The 22,946-nt window shown below is 41.2% G+C and overlaps 1 protein-coding gene across 3 annotated transcripts in view; it reads right to left on the bottom strand.

The window, feature by feature from the left end:
* DAB1 (DAB adaptor protein 1) overlaps positions 1-22,946 on the bottom strand; it is a 393,755-nt gene that overhangs the window by 321,883 nt on the left and 48,926 nt on the right. The window lies entirely within an intron of this gene.

Raw genomic sequence — 22,946 nt, 5'->3', positions numbered from 1 at the left:
GGTGATTCATATGAACTTACAACGGAGTCTAAAAGCATAATTGTCTTTCATTACTATGCAAATTATGCAAAAAAATCATCTAAGATCAAGTCCTATTGATGATATACTGCTTTATCTTCTTTCTCCTCTGACAATTCACATCTGCAGCCTACAGAAGTCAGATTATTATCTATACCATTATTAACTTCATTTAGTTTTCAAGGTGGTAGTTGTAGCTTTTTCTTAGAGCAGCTATTTTGACACACAATACTTAGAAACTGTGGAATTCAAAGCCAAAAGACAACAATTACTTCAACTGTCTTCACACACTTCCAAGGCAGTGTTTAAACTTTCCAAGTCTGATGGATAACTAATATAATTATACTAAACTTGGAAAGAAAGCAGATGGCATAAACCAGGCAAATGAGATATGTACCAGAAATAGTTATCAGCTGAAAGAAAAATGCAGCAGGGTGGTTTTATAAAGATGCTTTCTGAAATAGATTCACTATCATATATTATTTTCTACTTTAGAGCTCTCAACTGAGTGTGTTCAGCACCTACAGAATTACACAAGAAGAAATCTTGCACTTTACAGCTCTCCTCACAACTACAGTAATGATTATTTTCTTAAGGAACATACAGACATTTTAAGAATCAATATTTCAGATTACTTACCCAGCAGCAAATCACAGTGTGCCCTTTGCATAAGTCACTTGTGAAAATAAAGTTGTCACAACTGTCCATTAGAACAGACAATGCTCCACGTTAATCTTTCCTGGGGTAACATCCTCTGACCATGTGCAGCTGCAGAACTCACACAATGTGATTTACTAAAGACCACACTCAATAAAGGCTCTGGGGAGCAACCAAAAATCAAAAGGAGGAGCAAAGCCAAAACCCTCTTCATCTACAAAGGCTCCCTCCTCTTCAAACAAAGACAGGAACTAGAATCTAAGCAAAATGAAATTTAAATCTCATATATGTTCAGAAAAAATGCATTATGAGAGCACAGCTGAAATGTCAAAAGGGAATTCACCCTGTAAGGACTTATTGTGACATGTTAAAACAAGCAATTCCAAAGACTCACTTCCAGCCCAGAGCTCCTGCTCATCCCCTCAGCCTTGCTGCAGAGTGTGGTGGGACTGAGGAGCTGCTGACCCTCAATGAGCACCGAGTGAGCAGTGAAATGCCTGAAGGGAAATCCCATCTGTGAGAGCAAGCAGTGAGTCAGAGCCACAGCCAGGACTGAGCTCTGTGAGCTGAGTCCCAGCAGTGGCACTGGCTGGAGCAGCTCCATCACCCATGGCAGCACACCAGCACACCCAGGACACAAAAACTACAAGTATTAGTAATAATATTAGCAAGTAATAGCAATATATTACAAGTAATAATATTAGTAAGTAATAGTAATATATTATAATTAATAATACTAGAAAGAAATAGGTGTTCCTGTTTGGAGAACACCTGACAATCAGACCCTGTCAGGTATTCCCCAAATAGGAAAGTCCTCAATTTCCCAGATGTTCTGTTCACTGTAAGCAGCTGTGGGAGATTCCCAGTACTGCTGGTTGGATTCCACTGCCCCACTCAGTAAAAATCCTTAAATATTGTTGCAGCAGGAAGCTGCTTTTTGCAAAACCCAGCACAACATTTGTGCCTTCTGCTCATCTTCAGAGCACACTGGACATTTGAAGGAACAGACACATCCAAATGCTACATGAGCTATTGTGATTTTGCCCTTCTTGGAAAGATATTTGTTTGTTTATTTATAGTTATTAATAGTATCTTAACTGTTGATTGTTTTCAAAAAGTTTCTTTGCTATCAGGTGTTCTGTTTCACTCAAATCTGACCTGCTGAAGAAAAAACAAATAATCTTCCTTCAATTAAGAGTTTTGCTATAGGAAGGACCACTGGTTCCAGTATTGAATTATTTAAAGCTGAGAAATGTTTTACAGAGCTTTGGAAATTACAAAAGAGGTAGAAAACACACTTTTCCCAAAACCTTGCTCTTAAAGAATTTTACTAACACCAAAAACCACCAGTTCAAGTGAAACATTGTGCTATCAGCCTAAGACATCCTTTTCCACTAAAATATCACCCAGCACCCACAGATTTTCTTGTGAACAGCTTTTCCCTGAGATATTTTAATGTGCTCATGCATGGCAGTCGATTGTCTCAGCCTTGCTGGGATTGCTGGAGGGGGAGCTACTGACATCTGATACCAAGGACAATTTCTGGAGCAAGGAAGATTGTTTTTTCCCCCCTGAGGATCTACATTACTTCCAGGAACAAGTTGGGTCTGCAGGCTAAAAAGGCAGCCAAATTCTGCTGATTTGGGACAGCACATGAGGGTAACTCCTGTCCTCTGAGCTCCTTCCCTGCTCAGGAACAAGCACACACATGATTTGTCCTTGTTCAGTGACTCCTCTGACTCCAGGAAACTGTTGTAATATTATTTATGCTTCTTAGTCATCAAAGCTTTTTTTAATCCAGCTTAGGTGTGACACCTTGGGGCCAGGTGAGTAGTGGGGTGTTAAAAACCAGCCACGGATGCACTGTGCAGCAGGGCTTATGGAATGAGCTCCCTCAGGATCTCAAAGATCAAGGGTCCCAAATGTGGATGTGACCACTCTGAGCTGGGCTGGCTGCCTCCCTGCACACTGAGCACATCTGCATCTGAGCTCTGCTCACGTCATCTCCACCCACATTCAGCTTCAATTTGCTTTTTTGCCACCAGGTAGAAAGTTGGCTCTGGCATGCATTTGCTGAGGAAGTCACAGACATTAAAAAAAGGGTCCTGATTTCAACTCTGTCCATTATGCAAATGCAATTAAGGTATGTTATCTTAATTTGGTTTAAAACCTTTAAAACACCTTGAGCAACCAGCCTAATTATACTTTCCTTGCCATGTCTTGAGTTCCAAACACTCCTTGCTTTACTTGCTAACAGAAAACCCTCTCACAAATATTTCTCAGATAAACATTAATAATCCTTTATGCTTATTTTGCCCATTTATTCCAAGGAAATGCTCTACAGTTTGTGAAGCCAAGATCATTTTACCTACCTCTGGGATGGAATGTCACAACAGTTTAATCACACAGCAACACCAAGCAACATTTGAGGATCAGGCACCAAGAACAATACTAACTCTAATTGAAATTACTGGGGGAATTAAGGCATGCAGAACATAATTACTCATACTGGATTTTGGCCAGTGCAAACTGGAGCATGAGCCAGGACACAAAGTCCAGCCACCTCCTTCCTACCAGAAGTGCCATGAACACAAGTGGCAAGATCCCAGAGTGCAGCATCCCATAAAATATGGATGAAAATAGCCACTGAACCAGCTCCAATTTTAATGTGGATGTAATGCTGAACAAAGAAAAAAAAAAAAAGAAAAGAAGAAAAATCTTGCATCATCTACTAACACAAACAACATTCTCCAAAAACACAAGCTAAGTAGTGATTTGGCAAACTTCAGTGTATTTAAGCACTATGTACCAAGCATTACACCAAACTCTGGACAGATCTAATGAACCTCTTCAATCAAACTTCCCTGGGCCTCAAGAAATCAACATTGCTCTTTATTGTGGGAATGAATCTGTCCAGTGAGCTCCATTGCCTCTCCAGCCTTGTAGAGAGAGGAAATAGGGAAATAGGGAAAGCAGAGCAAAACCCCAGTTTTAAAATGATACCATTTTTATGGACTCAGGGGCTCCCAGAAATACATGGTCCATATTCAGAAGCAGTTTTCTCTCTTCTCTTCTCTTCTCTTCTCTTCTCTTCTCTTCTCTTCTCTTCTCTTCTCTTCTCTTCTCTTCTCTTCTCTTCTCTTCTCTTCTCTTCTCTTCTCTTCTCTTCTCTTCTCTTCTCTTCTCTTCTCTTCTCTTCTCTTCTCTTCTCTTCTCTTCTCTTCTCTTCTCTTTTCTCTTCTCTTCTCATAGCACCACCTGTCACAAGTCCTCACTGTGTGTACATGGATTTTTGTCCAAATATCTCTTTTCCCAAAGTGTTTTTTGATGGATCCCACACTCCCTGGTTAGAACAGACCTTTATTGCAGGGCAGATCCCCCTTGGCTGTGTGTGGAGAAGCTCCTGGAGCTGCACAGTTGGGACCCAGAGGAAAGTCCCATCTTTGGCTCTTCCAGCACAATTTATTGTAATCCCTGCACCAGCACCAGCCTGCTGGGATTTTATGTGGCCAGCTCTAAAGCAGGAATGTGATTTTATCACAGAGATAATGTTTGTCTACTTTTGTAGTTGTCCTTGGGATCTAAATCTAAAAGGAGTGCTAAGCATTATTGTTATTAAAGCAACAAAACACGTCCTAGGAGCGAGTACAAAGGAGGAATTCTCAAAGCACAGAAAAGCATTAAAATAAGGTCACATTCCTTAAAGTCCCACAGGACCTGAAATACAGATGCTGTGAGTAGCTAGCAACTAATTAGTTCCAAGCAACATGGTGCAGTGCTAACACACAGATACACAAACATGGCACCATGAACACAGGCAGGGTTTCATTGTGTTTTTAAATATTTCATCTTGCAGGCCAATTATCATAAGGGAACTGATACGTAAAATTGCCAAATTCTCAATTATGCTCTCCTTTCCTCAACTCATTTCCATTTTGACCATGAAACTCCATGCCACCCTAAAACAATTCATCAGTTACAGTGAAATGAAATTCTAAGATGGTGAGGGGATTTAATGCAAGAATAAAATCCCTGGCTGCATTGTTTGCTCTGAAGGATTAAAAAAGTACATATATAAAGCATTTTTTATAAAATAACAGAAGAGCAAGTAATTTCTGCCAATTTATCTCTATCTTCACAGGACCACAGTGGGGTTATCTGATCCCACCTCCCTCCTCAAGGACCACCATCCTGGAAAACACAGCTCAGGACTGTGTGCAGACAGATCTGGAATATCTCCAGTGAGAGGGACTCCCCACCCCTTCTGGGCAGCCTGTTCCAGTGCTCAACAACTGCACAACAAAGAAGTTTTTCCTCATGTCAATGTGGAGCCTCCTGTGCATCCATTTCTGCCTATTGCTCAGCACCTCAGAGCAGACCCTGGTGCATCCTCCTGGCACTCTCCCTTCAGATACTGATAGATATTCATACGGTCACCCCCCTGATTCCACCTTCCCCCATGTGAAAATATAACCTGAATGCAAGTGGGAGAAATCCCAGCAAAGCCAGGGAAGTGCTGCACAACCTTGGTTGATGATGCTTTGGCTCAGGGATGCCCTGCCATGAGCTGACCCGTGCACCACAGCAGCTCTGCCCAGAAGGAATCACTGGGCTGCCTCCCAGTGAATTCACACTCTGCCATTCACACAAAACACCTCTGGAAGCTGCAGGGAGCAGCCACACTGAAACCTTGCTGTTTCAAAGCCCTCTCCTTCCCTCTCCCCCTGCCCTTCTCACACCTCCCCTTTCAAGCCTCTTTACCCACCCCTCTGCAATGCCTGAGCCCATTTCCACTGCCTTGTGTCCTTCCCCAGTGGCCTTGTTATCTTCCTCCCATCCTCCTCCTCTGGCCTTGCTGTGCTCAGCTGGCCTTCCACTGGGAATCTGCTCTTTGCACCCAGAAAAGGTGGATAACATTTACAAAAGGATATAAATAACCCCTGTGCTAAAGCTTTATTGATTTTCAATGGGGTTTTGGAACCTTGTTGTTTTGTCTTCTTTAATTTTTTTTTTTTTGTCTCTCTTTTAATCCCTACATCACCAGTTTTTAATGCTACTGGTTTAGTTAAAAAGGAATAGCATGGATCAGCTATACATACATTTATACTGACACAGTGGATTTCCAGAGAGCTTTTTTCCAGAGATTTTTTTCATAGAGGGTAAGATACAGGCTTATATATTAATAAATCCCATATAGGCCAAGTCATGGATCTGATCTGTAGTGGAAACTGCCACAACACAGAGGGTGAAAGGAATCTGAGCAATAAAGGACCAGTCATTACAAGATCTGCATTTACAGGAAATTCCACTGCTGAAGCACTGCATGCTATCACTGGATAGAGGAAAAAACTGGGAGTTTTCATTCCAAAACTATGCAAAAATCAGGGTTGGAAATTGATATATTATCTACTGTTAACTGTAAATGTTCATGGAAAAAATTGGTTCAATTTTTTGCTAAAAACTGTATGTGCCAATCATAATTTTCTATTTTTATATTATTCTACACCAAAAGATTATTAAATCCCTCAATAAAGCTACTGACAAGAGACTCAAGTGTGTTTCTTTAAAAACACACACAAAACAATTCTTGACTTGTAACACTGGCAGAGCTCCTGCTTTTTTCTCCCTTAAACATTTCCTCAGAGCTCTCAACAATCTTCAGCCCTTAAAAAAGGGGCTCACTCTCTCAACATTAAGAAATCTTGTCTGATTTTTCTTTATCCTCACTCTAATCTTCATCTTCCCTTCCCCAAGTAACTATGATCACCACAAGTGACCAAGACAAACCCCACACTGTACCTGAAAAAGAAAAGATGTGAATTCTGTACAGCTTCACCTGAAATTGAGACCTGCCCCTGCATTTCCCAGCACTCAGCTCCTGTAACACTGATAACACAACTAACCTGGAAGAGAAAAAAAAATCTTTTTGCAATTTAGAAAATTAGAGAATCTTTTTTCTTTTTCTTTTTTTTTTTTTTTTGCATGCAGGCTTTTTTTAAGAGGACTGAAATTGTTCAAGCATAATAGAAAGTGACCTCTTTCAGGTGTATAATTTTCTGGAAACCCCTTAAAACAATAGGCTTTTCTCTTCTTCACAAAAGGTACTTATCCCATAATTGGCATGCAGGCATGGAATCATATTTGCCAGCAGTAGAAGTTTTCTTAAATAAATTCAGTATGTCAGGTGCAACCATGAATCTGTGGGATGATTATTATTTACCTGTTTAGTGCTGACAGAGCCTGGGCCCAGTATCTGCACAGAAACAGCCTTAAAAAGGAAAAATTCTCATTTAGAGGAGGACCAAAAGTGGCAATTGAAATTTGCAACATTCCCTCCTCCTAGGACTGCCTTAGACATTCATTCTCTTCTTTAAATATGCAACTCCCTGCTTCAGTTTCTTATTTATTTATAATAAGAAACTGGTAATATTTAACACATGTAAGAGCAGAGAGGTTTGAGCTGTAATGCATCATTGTGACCTTCAGCTGCAAGAAACTATAGAAAAACAACAAATTAACATTCTTTGCTGTACTCTCCTGTTTTCTGCCCCTGTTTAGTCTGTGCTCCTTTGCTTTACAGAGAATTAAAGTTTATTCATACAAAACAGCCCATAATGGAGAAAATCAAAGCTTCACTTAATAAAACTTCCTTTGATGTCACTACGTTTTCCTTCCATTAACCTTTCAGCTGCCATGGATGTCCTGAGTATATGCATTCATTTGTCCAGCAAAGTGGAAAATTGCTGGCAGGAGAACATCAAAAAAGAAGCCATCAGATGAGATAAGAAGAGAAGATTTATGAAAACCTGCTTCATAGCTCCATGCACTAGAGCACTATAAAATGAAAACTTTGCCAATTATAGTGTTAAGTTATGGCCTTCAACTTCCACGTCAGCAAAAGTCATCACACCTGCAGAGTCAAAATTGTTGGAAACAGAAGTTGGTAGATCATGCCCAGGATCAGAGGTGACCACATGAGGCACAGCAACCTTCAAACAGAGCTGACACAGAGATGGCTTTTGGTTCTGATGCCTGATATGGAACCAGAGGTGGGAAAAATAAAAATAATGGAGACATAAAATGATGGTGAGACTATAATGCTCTTCTTGGGGTTCAGAGCAGGATCCAGCTTTGCCCAAAGGCATTTGCTTTACTCTTCAGGTGCTGCCCTCATTCCTGTGCTGTGCCCTGTGGGACCCCCCAGCTGCACCTTGGTGGAGAATGGATGGGAATTTCAGTGTCAGCTCCGTGCCCAGCCCAGCAGCCACAACCAGCTGCACTCATTCCCCAGCACAACCCAACAAATCAAAGCTCTGCCTGCACCCCCAGCTCTGCCTCAGTGAATCAGAGTGATGCCATTGCAAACACTGGCTGCAGCTCTGTTTTTTCCTAGGGGAGATGGAGCACTCCTTGGCGTGCTTGGCTTTTCAGGCTTGTTGCCTGCCCTGCTCAGCAGGCTGCCCTTTAACATGCTCCATCTGGCAGATTGGTGCTGACACCCTTCCCCCTCCGTGCTGGTAGGCTTGTGATGGCAGGCTTTGGGATGCCCTTCCTCCCCTTGCTTGCCTGGAGCCAGCAGAAGAGCAGCCTGCTACTCCCTATTAATTTTCCAGTAGGGGAAAAACATCTTGGGGCTCCCTTCCGAGCACATTCAGCTGCTCAGGAGCTGCTCCCCCCTCACACAGAAATTAATTGTGCCTCTGGAAGGCTTTCCAAGCAAGCTTCAGCACAGGCTTTTCTCTGGGTGCCTCAGATCTGCTCTCATCCCAATCTGCCTTCCCAATTCTTCCCAGGCACTGCAGGACAGTCTGTAATGGGTGAGGATGAGAACATGAAATTAGCCCATTTAATCTGCATCCCTATCACTCCATCTTCTGCTTGTAAAGGAATTTTTTCTCCTTTCCAACTATTTTCTGGATTAAAAATAGGTTTCCTTGCATTATAAGCCACATGCATCTCCTGTTTTTCCTTCCTGGTGTCTCTCCAGGGTTTTCATGTTAGAGCTCACTGGCTCCATTTGCTTGTTTCCCATTGAGCAGGCAGTGCTGCATCATTCACCATTTGGACATTCTATGATCCTTCTATTACAGGAATTATATTCCCACACATTTTAGCAAAGAGACACCAAATCAAACCAGGACAAAAGCACAATAAAGGACTCAATGAGGAGCTCACACATTGCAACCCAAACCCTCCTGAGCAAGTCTTGCATTCACCAGAACCACATGAATAAAGTGAAGGTGGGTATGAAAAGACATCAAAACTGGCAACAAAAAGTCAACACAAATCTCTGGGACACAAAATAGAGTGAAGGACAACAACCACAGTGTGAGTTTCAGTCTTTTTATCTGGCAATTTCTCAAAATTAGAAGGTGGGAATAATTGGATGTTTGCTTCAATTCTGTCTTCAGCCATAATAAAAAGCTTTGGGAGACAGTGAAGAGCTGTGATAGAGTAGCAATAAAAGATAGTGTAGGGCCAGTGTTCACCTTGGAGTGAATGAAAGTGCAGCAGCCCCACAGAATCTCTGTGCTCACCATAACAAAGTGATCATTGGTAATTTATAAGGGTGACATGTTTGCCACTGAAAGCAGGGAAGATTTGAACAAGTGAATGTTCGATATTTGGGTTCAGCTGTTTCTGATGTGAACTGCTCTAGTGGTAACTAATGAAATAAAAATAAAACCTTTGCCTTCAGCCTGGCAGAGGCAGCCCTGACCTTAATTTGCCACAGAGATCTTTGATGAGTATGAAAGTGTTTCCCTCCAATATCTTAGAAGGACAGCACGCTGCCTAATGAGCTGGAGGTCTCAAACCCACAGGCACCACGGTAATTACAAAGGGGTATTTAATTATCTAACCCTGGCATCTAAAGGATTAACAAACCTTGATAATGAAAGGAAAGCAGAGAGGAAAGAAGAAATCATTGTCTAATCCACAAAATGCTGGGAAAATCACTATAGAGACAGATTTCAATAGATTCATATCTGGTATTTCTAAAAGCTTACTGTGTACTAAAATGCCAGATGTTCACACATTATGGTTGTTATTACTGTTAACAGCATTAATTGGGAGAGAGGGGAAGTTAATCCAATTTAATTCTGAAAACCAAGTAGAGAAATATGAGAAAACAAATGGAAGTCTGTAACAAAGACAAATACCCAAGACTTTGGCAACCTGCACATTCCCTACACTGCTGGCACAGTCACTCCAGAAGTGGTCAAACAAGAGAAACGTCCCTCTCTAAGAACTATTCCATTTACATTTGTTTGCCAGACAGAACAGCAAAATAGATAAATAAAAATAGTTAAAATAAAACAATTCTTGATGTTCAGGGCCCTGCCTGGCCCTTCAATGGCAAGGACAGAGCTCATACCTCAGCCCTGCTTCACTGGTGTTATTTATCTCCTTTGCAGAGAAACTTTTGCTTTCTCCATGGCAGAAAACCACTGGTTATTTGAATTTCAGCGCTCTGACAAAAATAAAAGGCACCATTACATGTAGACAGTGTCTCCTTGCAAATGTATGCAAATGCATGTGTATAACAAAGCAATTTACATCTGCCCAAAGCCTCAAAGTGAGTGTATTTGCTTTGATTAAAGCTTAAAATGGGATTTATCTGTAGGGCATAAAAACAATGTTTGCCTTAAAGAAAACAGCAGTGGCTTTAGATGGCTGCAATGAGGCTGTTCTGTTCATTGTGGCATTGCTGTTTGTAATGCTGCTAAGGTTGTGTGAGCATTTCCCTATAATCCTCTGCATCCAGAAGCTTACAGCTTGCCAGTGAAATGTCTCTCCAACTTACACTTAGCCTGTAAGAGATTAATCTATCTGCTAGCCTTTTATTTCTTCACCAAATTATTTTTAAAAAACCCCAAACCTGTGTATTTCTTCATAAATTGTGTTTTATTATTAAGGCTCACTGTGATATTTGCAAGAAGCAAGCTGAATTATCTCAAGATGTTTTAAACCAAGGCCAAAAAAAGCTGTTTTATCTTGAAAACATTTGTCTAAAAATAAAGCCAGTAAATGTATGAGATACAAAGAAGGTGCCAGTGATGTATTATTTGGTTCACTAAACAGCTGCCCTTAAAAAAAAAAAAAAAAAAAAAAAAAAAGAAACCAACAATACAAGTATTAAGTAGCCCATGGAATTCTTCCTTCAAATTTAGTCAGTAGAAAGAGATACAGTACATGGTAAGTGCATATTTCAAAGAAATACAGAGCTTGGTGATGATTTGATAACTGCCATGGATATTCTCAAAGCAATTTACTCATCTCACAATAAGGAATCCTTCTCCAATATCCAAATAATTGAGAAAAATATACAATATCCTTAATTCATCTGACTGACAAAAGTCCAGGCACACCTCTCAGAATTTCAGCTCTGTTTCAGCTGACAGATACTTTGAAAAACATGGACTATTCTGCTCCAGGGAGTTCTGCAAGTCAGCTGGGAGGAGAGTGCAGTTATAAGACAAAGTTGTGCAAGTAAGTGCATTAAAGAACTTTTCAGGCTCTTACTGAAAGCAAAGGATGTTTCCAGGTGAAAGCTGTTATCTGAACTTGCTGAGAGCAGCTCTAAAGCCAAGTAAGGAAAAAACCTCACATTTAATAATTTTATGCTATCTATTCTCCAGCTGCAGAGAGGAACAGAAGACTCTTAGGATAAGAGGCATTCAGTGTTAGCTGTTCCTTTTTGTCTTCAGCACTGGAAGTTGATTTCATTCCCTGTAAGCATCACAACACAAGGGGTGATGCTCCTCACAGGGATGGCACCCAGGTCAACCTCCTTCCCACCAGCATTTAGAACCCAAGGGCAGAATTTTACCCCATAAATATGAATCTGTTCATTATCATTTCCAGCATCATTTCATGTTAAGGATGTCACTCTGAACGAGGAGTTTTGACTATTGCTTACTTAACTCCATGCAAGTGTTTCCCAGGCAGACAGGAGAAGACTGCTCCCAGGCAGGAAACAGGCATTGCATATTCATAAGTACCTCAACACACAATTAACTGCTGAGTGATGAAAAAGCAGCAATGAATAGAATGGATTTCTGCTCTAACTCTGAACCAAATCCATCCAAAGTGCACTCAGTGTGTGTCACATCACCAACAAGTGTCCTTGCCTTCACACCTGCCACAGGCTCATCACTGCAGCACACAGCCAAAAGCTTCAGTTGCTTAACAAAAAACAGAGACAGCACATCCTTCCTCATTTACAACTACCACAATCACTCTAGATCTTGAAATAACTCATAATAAGCAGAGATAAGTGTTGGAGTTTCTTCTTTTGATGCTGCCTCAAAGCAGAGGCAAAGTGCACAGTAATGGGTTGCAACATTATCCCACTGCTTCCCACTCTGGCCCTCAGCTATAACCCAGCAAAGACAAGTCTGCTGATGGCTTTGACACTTCCATTTTCACTTTCTCAGTTTTGAAGCTTCTCATCATTAAATTAAGTGTACTCAGTAATTGTTGCAAAATGACTGCCAGCCACAGGGCTGGGGAAAAGCACTCCAGTTTTGTGTGGAGTTATAAAGCCATTTAATTGGCACCTGATTAGGCCAAATGATTTTCTGTTGGATTAAAAACTACACCCCAATATGGGAAATCATAGCACCTTTCTTCCTAATAATATCTGGTCCTTGTACCTGCTTGTTCAATCTTCCATAATTAGATTTCTTGTAAAATATAAGTTTAACAAAAATACACTGCCCAGTGACAGTTTCTTGATGTTCAGTTCCCAAATGTCCAAATTCTTTGTTATACTTAGGATCCAGATTTAATCATATAGCTAGAAAATGTATTTGTATTGAATTTATATTGCTCTAAATTGATGCATACATGGAAAGATGTTAGCATCAAGATTTAGTACTTTTTAACCTTGAAGGTATGCCATATAATAGGTATTGATTTTATCTTTTTTTATTACACAGAAAAAAAATAATAAAATATGTCTGCTGGTGAACTGTTATACGACAGAATAAATGGTTAGCAGTGTATGTTATAAAATAGCACAGTGACACCACGTGTGTTTGCTTTAAAAGCTTATTATAAAAATCAATGATGATATACATCTTGGTTAGGCTCATTTTTTCTAATTAAAGAGACCGTGTAAAAAAAGAGGTTTTCACTGGTTCAATCTGTAATTCTTATTTCTCTTCATCATCTGTAATATTTTCTCTTACTGAGGAGGCCTTGAAAATGCTCTTATAAAATTTTGCTCATTTTCACTCAAAAATAATTCTGCATGTGGCACCGAGGTTAATGTTGTTCTTTTATGTATGATCCTCATAACGTGTGATGCTTCAGATTAAATCATCTGGTTTTCCTGAGAGGCCTCTAAGGAGGAAATTCTGATCGCCTTTAAGTCAAAGAAAAATTTCCATCCACCCCAGCAGAGCCAGATTTTACACCCTGAAGGTATGAAAGCTGCTTCTCTCTCCTCCAAGAATGCAAGGAGAAAGCAAGGGGAATAACTCAGTGGAAAGGAACATAAAAGAAAACTGGCAGGATCTCCTCTCCAAAGGGAACCCTCCCAGCAAAAGAGAAGAGAGAAATGCATTTGGGAGAAATACATTTCCACCTCCTCTGGAAGTGCATGGAGTCACAGCACAGATTTATTTTTTACCTTCAGTGATTGAGGTTCTATTCAGGGCTTTAGAAGCAGCTCTGGCACTCAAACATGGCTCAGCTCAAACTCATAAATACCCCTGTGGTGCAGCTGTATCTTGGTGTTCACAGCATTTCTAGGATCCAGCTTTTCCAGACAGAGTTCATTTATATCCCTGTCAGTACTTTACACACACATAACTTTTCTAAAAAGCCCTTCCTGTACCTTAAATATCCTTGAAACATTTTTGTTGCTACTTGCCCCTTTTAAGCTGATTGGTCTTCAATCAAAATGAAATATATCAAAACTATTTTGTTATTCACCCAGAAAATTCCCTTTCAGACACAATCATCTTTCCTGAATTCCACCTAATTTGTTAACCTGTTTCTATTATTGAACTACCTGTAGATAAATGCTATATTCCAGGGCAGAAAAGGCTCTCTGTAGAGGGAGCATTACATCTCTGACTCCCAGACAAAGCATCACTGACATTCCTTCAATCTATTTTAAATTGTATGTGTGGACATTCATAACTCCCCACTCATTAAAGAGCTGCATAAAACTGATTGTGGGTCATGCACCCTCATCTAACAGGGGGTGGTGCCCAAATTTTTCTTTTCCTTTCAGATTTGTTGCCATTCAAGGCACAAAATGCAAAGAGCAGAAGCCTTTATACAAGTGAATCCATTTCCATCAAGGCAGGGATGGTTTGTGGCCAGACCCCTCACTGGCTCTGCAGTGCCTTTAGATCCCTCTCAGCTTCTGAGCAGGAAAGTGGTTCCTGATCAAGGGAACCAGAGAAAAGCTCAGTGCAGCTCTCAGTCACCTCAGACTGCCTTTGCCCTCCTGGGACCTCAGCTCAGCAAAAAAGGTAGAGCTAAAAACCCTTCCTTTTTCATCTGGATTCCATTTTCCTGTCTCCCCACACTCTTCAGGCAGCAGCCTGACAAGACAGACAACCAGAGTGACCTGTGCAGATCTCTGAGATAAATCTGGATCTTTGGAGAGAGGCAAATGGGGAAAAAGGGAGAGTGTCCTCACTTGTCTTCAGATACCTTTATGAGAACCTGAACCACAGACCACGTTGCATTTTGTGTTCCTAACATTGAACTACTCTCAGGTTACCATATGGGCTCCACTCAGGAAGCTTTCCTGCTAAATCATATTATACACCCATATTAATACCCTTTTGAGAGTATAATAATTACTTTATGAAAGCAGTAAGTTGCCAGATAATTTCAAAATATGATGTCTGACTATAGCAGTATTTTACCTTTTTTTGAACAAAAATCTGTGGTGGGATACACAGAAACATCTTGCAAAAACCATAAAGATATTTGCTTTCAGATACAAGAAATCTGTCTTTTTATCCTTGGCTGAGCCCCAGCTAGTAGATTTAACCCTTGCTAGCACCACTGTGTCAGCCCATATCCCATTGCCCCTTACTCCATCTCCTAAATCTGGATGTTCTTCAAGGCAAAATTCACAAATTCCAAGGGTTTGGAGATTCTTGGGAATGGGAAGTTCTGCCATTAGGGCTCCAAGCTGTGTTTCAGTGCATGTTTTGTGTGTTTGGAGAGCTTACTTCCTCCTCTTAAATCTTAGTTGAGAAAAGATTGTGACTGGGAATGATAAAGTGTGTGAACTGAGGGGGCTGTAGTGTCCTTAAAAGAAGAAAGAGAAAAAATATGCCACAGCATTCTTTACAGTGGTTATCAACAACAGCCAACCTTTGTGCTCCAGCACTCACAAAAGCATGGAGCAACTGCAATACATCCCCTCTCTATTGATTCAGAAAAGAAAGGTAATTGATTCACCCTCAGGATTTCCTTTAAAAGACACTGGGTAAGAATTATCTCTCCTATATCATATCACAAAACACACTAAGGAAAGCTACTTGAGATTTGTATACTGCCATCCATCACTGGAATCCCTGAGCTCTTTTCAAGCATAATTGAGAGCAGACAACTGTATTTCTGGGGTTGTTGCAGGGTTTTTCTCCATCTTTCAGGGTAAAACTCTCCACTTGTAGCATTTGGGAAATGGTTGGCTTGAAGTGAGGGAGGGTTTGTTATTTTGCTTATTGAATTGGAGGCTTGAAAAGATGCAGCAAACTGATCAAAGTAAAAACCATCAGTCCTTTTGCCCCATTGCCCCCACCATGTTTCTGCTTGCATCCTTAATTTCAGGCATTAAAACTTGCCCAGGGACTGAGGTATGTGCTGTATGGAGCCCTGGGTTCCAAAAACATTGCCACTCAGCAAACACAGAGCTGATGCTTCCCTGACAATTTATACAAAGGGTTCAATTTTTCTACCTCCTGAACTCTTCTTTTCTATGGATTTGCATATTTTTAGCACATCTTGGAATGTAAGCCATAAATGTTGGCCTAATCTCTGAAATGCTGTCATTTCTCCCCTGCTATATATTACAAAACATCAACCCCACAACAGGGGTGCCTCACTTCCAGCCACTGGCACTTGGAGCTACTTCTAAAACCTACCAGATATTTAGACACAAAACTCTCTGAGAATATTTGAAAATTTGACCTGATAGAGTGAAACTTTATCTGATGGTCAAAGAATTGGATAAACAGACAGAGAAAACTGTGGTTCCAGTCTATATGGACAAAAATATGGAGAAAATTGGGGTTCCAGTCTATAGCCTCCAAAAAATCTGTTAAGAGATTTCACTGAATGGCAGTAGCAATAACAAACAGCAAGAAGCAGAGCCAGTAGCTCCAGATTTTAATGTCTTCCCACAGTAAAAAAAGTTATTCTGTGCAGGACAACAACTGATAGCCAAGAAACTGCCTCCTGTAATTAACATGCTGCTTTTCTAGATGAGCCTCTTTGCTGCAATATTTTTTCCTCTGAATTCCTGACAAGTTAAAAAAAAAGGAGAATGGGCTGAGTGCTCAGACTGGCAGATTGCCTGAACCTACTTACAATCATTAAGTGATCTCATGTTGTCTCCTGCTGCCACCTTCCCACAGGGGAGCAGATGTCCCAAAACAAACGGTGCTGCTGGAGGGGGAACGTGACAGTCAGGTGAGATGCAAAGGGCACTCAGAGTAATTTATTTCTCAGGGGACTTAAGCCTGACCAAACACCTCTTTTGGAAGATAGGATGGTGCCCAGCTTGAGAGAGGAGCTGTAAAGGAGTGCATGCCACAGTCCAATAGATGTGGATGCATAAACAAAGGGAAATACTGAAAAATCCACATTTTCAATGGTACCAAGCAATAGGACAAGAGGCAACAGGCAGAAACTGGTGCACAGGAAGCTCCACATGATCATGAGGAAGATCTTTGTTGTGCAGTGCTCAAGAAATGAAACAGGCTGTCCAGACAGGGTGTGGAGTATCCTTCACTGGAGATATTCCAGAACTGTCTGGATGCAATTCTGTGCTTGAGGAAGGAGGTGGCATCAGATGACCCCACTGTGATCCCTTCCAAGCTGTCCCATTCTGTGATAGTGTCCAGATGTAGCTCCACCCAAGTGATGGGTGAGGAATATCTAAAGCACATCTGCTGATTTTCTTTCTGCAGAATGTCTGAGAACAATTCATGAGTGTCCTGACATTACAGCAGCAGACACTGGATATTACCTGAAATCAGTCATTAAATACCTTTTGTGGATACTCCCCTAGCCTGTGACAAGTTTCCAAGTGTTTGATTGTGTAAGATCCCAAAGTGGATCTGGGAAGGCATAAGTCACACAGTGTGTCTGTTCCTTGACTGGAAAAGACAAGCTCAGAGTCAGGTTTCCAGTGTGAACAATCACAATTACCCATCCCAAATGTTCCTTCTGGGAACATTTTTCAATCCTCCTATCTCAGTGCTAACTGCAGCCAGAAAACCTACTGGCTAGTACATTTATAGATAATAAATGTAAAAGGAAAATAAACAACTAAAGCTGATTTACTGTCATATCTAAAAGAACATTTGTGCAAGCTTACACAGTCCTGGGAACCAAACCAAGCCCAGGCAGAGTGGCTGCCTTTGGAAAACACACCTATGGCTAATTCCAGCTGCTAAGCAGGACACAGGGACTGTAACCTCTTCCAGGCACCAGCACAGGAATGGTGCATAGCTAAAGAGCTTACCCAGCTCCAGGTTTGGGTGTGTGTGAGAAACCAGCAAAAAAAAAACCCTGATTATCCTAAATTTGTTCTCCTCAAAACACATGCACAGCAAATTCCTCCTGTCCCTTTGGGCCCTGCAAGAAAGTAGGATAAAAATCCAATATTTTCTGTAGAGCACCAGAACTCCTGCACACCCTCATTAAAGGCCACAGAGAAACCATACATTTTAATGCCTGCAATGTGCTGATGCATTCCTCTTTATTACCTGGGAATAAGAAAGCTATTGTGTACATTACCTGCATGCAGGCCATCCCTAGCACACTCCAAGCATTCCTCTTGGTAGGTGGGGATAAAATATCCAGGGGAAAATAAGACTTTCAAATCCACACAGAAATGCTGGCTGGAGATTGCCAGCAATTTATATAATTCATCCTCCTGCCTTACAGATGATGCATATCATTAATGAGCAACACCCAAAACTCCTCCTGATGTCTACAAAAGGCAAGGGAACAAGCCCTAAATTTGCTAGAACAAATATAAATCTGTCTTTGTTTGAGCTCAACCATACATCAGCCAGTGTAAAGCTTGGCTCTCAGGCAACATTTTCAGGTTAATCAAGAAGACAGGAGAGTCCAGGCACTAATTGTTCCTCACTGCAGAGAGCACTCTAAGGCTTCATAGCTCACCTAAATCCATGCAGGTGAGAGGGAGGGAGATACTGAGCCTGTCCATCCCTACTGGAAACAGCACTCTGTTTGGATGAGCCATAATTTCATCAAAATTTTAAAAAGGTCCACCTGATTCTGGCTTTTTGGTGTGTACAAATGATGAAATGGATGAACACTCATGCAGAAGGGTGTTGCAAGCAGTGGAATTCCCTGCATGCACCAATTCCATGAGCTCCAATTACCCTGTGGGGACAAGAGAGTTTTAAGGGCAAATTTGCACCTCTAAACAAAGCCTAGTGACCAGGATAAACACACCCTGCCTGCAAACCATCACATCTGAAAGAGAACACTTTGTACATCTTATTGCTAAAAGATGAACAAAACATTCTATGGGGTTTTTTTTGTTTGAAAATAAAATGCCTTTCTAGAATTGCTACGCTTTACTCGTGTTTTTACACAGCCATTTTTAAATCTTCCCTCTGAAACTTAAACCTCAACAGACAAACTATTAATTGCTTATCTTAAGCACCTCAAAAGGCTTCATGGTCCTGCCCTGCAAGGCACAAGGCTGTGTGAGTGCCCATCCCAAGTCCTTCCAAACATCAGAGATCCCCATGTTTCCAGCTGCAATGCAAAAAAAGTGCACAGTCCACAGTAATTTTTAAGAGAATGCATTTTGAATTCCATAAATAATGCATAGCAAACACACACTTGGCTTGCTACCTTCTGGGAGAGCTGTGTTTGATACACACACACATTAGGGCTGCAGGGTCTAAGGCTGTCCCCAAGGCAGCAGCCTGGGATGGATAATCAGCTCCATGGACAGAGATGAAATTCCCAGCTGCTTGTCTCCTACCATTAATGAGAGTTATACAGAAAAGGTCTCACTCTAAACCAGCCTCCTGAAGATGGCTGGACCTCATCAAACTGGAGCAGACACTGCAGTGCACTGCAAACAGTCAGCAGGAAGAAAGAAAAGAAAAAACTTTAAAGAAGGAATATTATAGAAAAATGGCTAATCATTCCCAGGCCTGAGTGAAACACAGGAATCCCTGACTCGGAATTATTCCACCTCCCAACGGAGCTGATGAAGGAAAGCAGAATTTGAATGTTTTGGAAGGTTTTCTACTGCCAAATGGAATGTAAAATCAGTGACTTTGGGGTAATTTTGTCAGGTTTGAGATGCCATGGCCAGGAGCTCTCCAACTGTTCGACAAAACAGAGATTAGTTCTCAGAGCTTTTTAGCTCATTTTTTTCCCTTCTTTGCAATATTACACTGCATGTTGGGACATCTGGTCCCACTGTGGGAAGGTGATGGAGTCTCCTCGCATGAGGTGAGGTGGATCAGGAAAGCTGCCAGCAACAAGGTCTGCTCTCCATCCTGGCTGTGTCAGGGACGTGCAGGATGTGCACTCCCCCCTTCCAGAATGTCTGTGTGCCACCTACTGCTCTGTGCAATTAATCACTGATGACAAAAAACAGGGCCCTGGATACTCTCCAAAGGACACGAACATGTGGCTGTTTAACTCCTCTGGACAAAAAGGTCCCTTGGTTGAGAGTGGCTTTCCTGTTTGGAGCCAGGTACAAATAAACACACAAAGTCCACAGGTGATCTGACACCTGAAAGTCACATGGAGTTTAAATGACAACCACCCATCTTAAGGACACAACACCTCTGCTCAGGGACTTCAGTTCTGATGCCCTGGTTGATTCTGGTTTAAACAAACAAAGGAGACCAGAGTCAGACCAAAATTTCAGATCAATCCCCTCTGATTCTCAGGTATGACATCTTGAACTGTCTAACATGCACTGTTGAAATGGCACTTCAGAACTAATCATGATTGTTTTGAGTCCAGAATACAGGAATCTTCACCATGGAAGGAAAATTTCCCACTCCAAGTCACATCCTCACCTAACCATACCCAAAGTTCATTATTTGGTCCTACAGCTCTGGATTGCATCCAACTCTTAAATTACCACCAGTCTACTAATCACAAAAACAAATGCTGTCTATTTGGCTACTAATTAGCCAACAACAAAGAAAGAAAAAGAAAATAAAGGGAAACTTCTCTTCCCTGACAAGCTGTCATAAGGATATGAAGAGCACAAATAACAAGTAGCTGCTCCAGAGCACGAGACAACACGACAGCTCGCTCCGAGCGTGATTCATCCCATTTCACAAAGGAGCAACCTATGAGGAGACAAGCATTACTCTGCCAAAGGAAAAAGAAGCATGGGAGAGTCCAAAAATATTCATAGTCACAGCAGATCAGTTCATGAAGAGATGGTGAGAGAAGATGGAAAAAAACCCCAAGTTTGCAGCAATAGCTGCTGTCCAACATTGCAGCCGTCACCAGCAGGACGGGGGGATTAACAGACAGTGTTTAAAGCTGGGAGAGAATGCTGGGATTCAAGCAGTCATTTTGTGAACTGGAACAGGAAAAGTAAAAGGAGTTACATTCCCCACTAAGTCCAGGGTTGAGTTCATAAATTCCCTAAACCTCTTCAGTGCACACCCCTGAGACATCTCCACGCACAATGGGCACGCTGCACATCATGCTCATTAAATCCAGTTCCCTGAAGCAGAGGCTGGAAGAAGCCATCCTTCTGCCTGCACAGCTCTGCAGGTGAGCTGGAAGAGAAGGAACCCTGCTGGTATTTCTTCTCTCCATTCTGAGGTACCATGTCCCATCACAGCTCACAGCGAGCAGGACACATCACTTCATGTGGCACAGAGGAGGATGGAGCTGAGAAAAAGCACAAAAATCAATGTGCACAAGGCAGCAACCATGAGAGCAGGTAAAGGAAGTCCTAACAGTCCAGAGTGTCCCAGGAAGCACAGATTACTGTGTTTTGCTTGTGTCAAATATTCCTGAGCTCCTCAGGCAGGATCCAAAATGCAACAGCAGGCACACTGGCTGCATCCCTCCCAGCCCTCATCTGTGAAACAGCCATACCTGCACCAGAGTCTGACAGAACACAGGATACACCAAAAAAATCACAATTCTGGAGCAGTGAATTCCAGGCACATTGCAAGGAGGTGTTTGGGGACTTGGCAGCAGAACAAGCCTGATTCAAGGTCCTGTGATAAAAGTGAAACGAGCTCACATCTCATCACTGTACATGCAGTTTATGAGCAGACATATTATTTTACATGGTACACTCACTCCATCCCGGATGAACACAGAGCAAATAAACCCTTGAAGGATTCCTGTGAACTGTACAAACGCTGGAATCAGACATTAGCAAGATATCAGCCTTCAGAAATGCAGATTGGGACTGACACAGATCTGCATTGACTAAAACCCACAGCATTTAAACGAGGCCACCACGTACACACCTGCCATGTGCTGCTGTGCTACTGTATTTCCACCAAATTATTTCACTGGTTTGAGATCCAGCAGTTTGGGGATCAAATTCAGATTTTCTAGCTCCCTTGGCAAACTCCCAGGCTGCTTAACAGAAGGTGACCGAGGGCTGGAGGGAAGCCCCTGAAGCTTTTAGCAAAAATTGACTTTATTTTATGTGATAGGAAGCAGTTTTATCTATTACCACACTGTAAAATACATTCAATTTAAAAAGCTCAAATCCTTTTTTATCTTCTGTAAATGGAAGACAAAGGCCTTTGTTAATCCAGGTGTTAAAACACTCTATAGATGCCAATTAGGCAGCAGCAGCAGGAATAGAGATGAAACAATCTGTATCCCAGGTAATGATCTTCCACTGGGGTCAGGAAGGAAAACAAACACCTTCTGGGAAGTCATCTGTTGACAGACATCCAGAAGTTATTGCTGACATTCAAGTTGAGAAATATTCAAGGAATTTCCAATAGGAATCATTGAGTCCTGTTCCTTATCTGGACACCTTATGTCAATATTATTTTATTTTATATCACATACTTTGTAGTAAACTCTATTCTGAAAGCAAACCTGATATAACCCAGAACTGCTGCCTTTGGGAGAACAGCAGGAATGATCTCTTACCAAAACATCATTTTTATGTGACATTTCATAATCAGCCAATGCACAGCTAGAAAACTCTGAATTTTCATCATTTTGGAGAACTTCAGTAGAGACTAGTCTGAAGTTAATATAATATTGACTTTCCAGCACTGATGATTGAACTGCTGGGATATAGTAAATGATCCACTGGTAATATTTCACCTCTCTTCTGTACACTTAATTTTTAAAGATATCCACAGTGAAAGGATATGTAGTTGCAGAGGCAGGGATTGTGACTCAAGGTTTTTGTTACACTTCTGATTGCAGCCCTAAATTTTTGGGTCAAGCATTGCAAAATTCTCGTATTCATACCAAAATTAAGGCATGTATGTCATTATATCTCACAGCAGCTTGATTTCTTTACATGGTATTCCCCATTCAACTTACAAAGAAGGAATACCTTGAGCTAGATAAACTTGATTTTTAAAAATCAAAACCTGGTTCACACCTGTCACTGATCTCAGGTGTGGGCCCAGCTGCATTACTTATCTGTCCAGATCCTTGTGTGCTTGGTGAATAATGAGTATTTTATATTATTGTACTATCCTGAGGAGGCTTTTTCTTATGAGATGCTCTTTTTTGGCAAATTAATAATTCAGGAATGTTTTTGTGGTGGTTCTTTCACCTTTATTTATTGCCCTGACTGGAAGAGACAAAATTTCCCTTTGGAGAATGAAGATTAAGAACATTTTCTTTAGAACAGCTGCCTCAAAAAAAAAAAAAAAAAAAAAAAAAAGTACAAATGTCAGGATCACAGGTAAATAAGGTTTTACAAAATATCACACAACTTCAATAAAGACCTACTACTTCTTATTTCATATTTACTTTTATTTATGTGCTTTCAAAGGGGCAAGGAGCTGTTTCACAGCAGCTCTGGGTAAGTTCAGGATTCTGAA

This window comes from Erithacus rubecula, assembly GCF_903797595.1.
Source record: "Erithacus rubecula genome assembly, chromosome: 10".
NCBI lineage: Eukaryota > Metazoa > Chordata > Aves > Passeriformes > Muscicapidae > Erithacus > Erithacus rubecula.
Note: the sequence above shows the minus strand (reverse complement) of the source record. Positions and strands in the feature narration are given on the sequence as shown.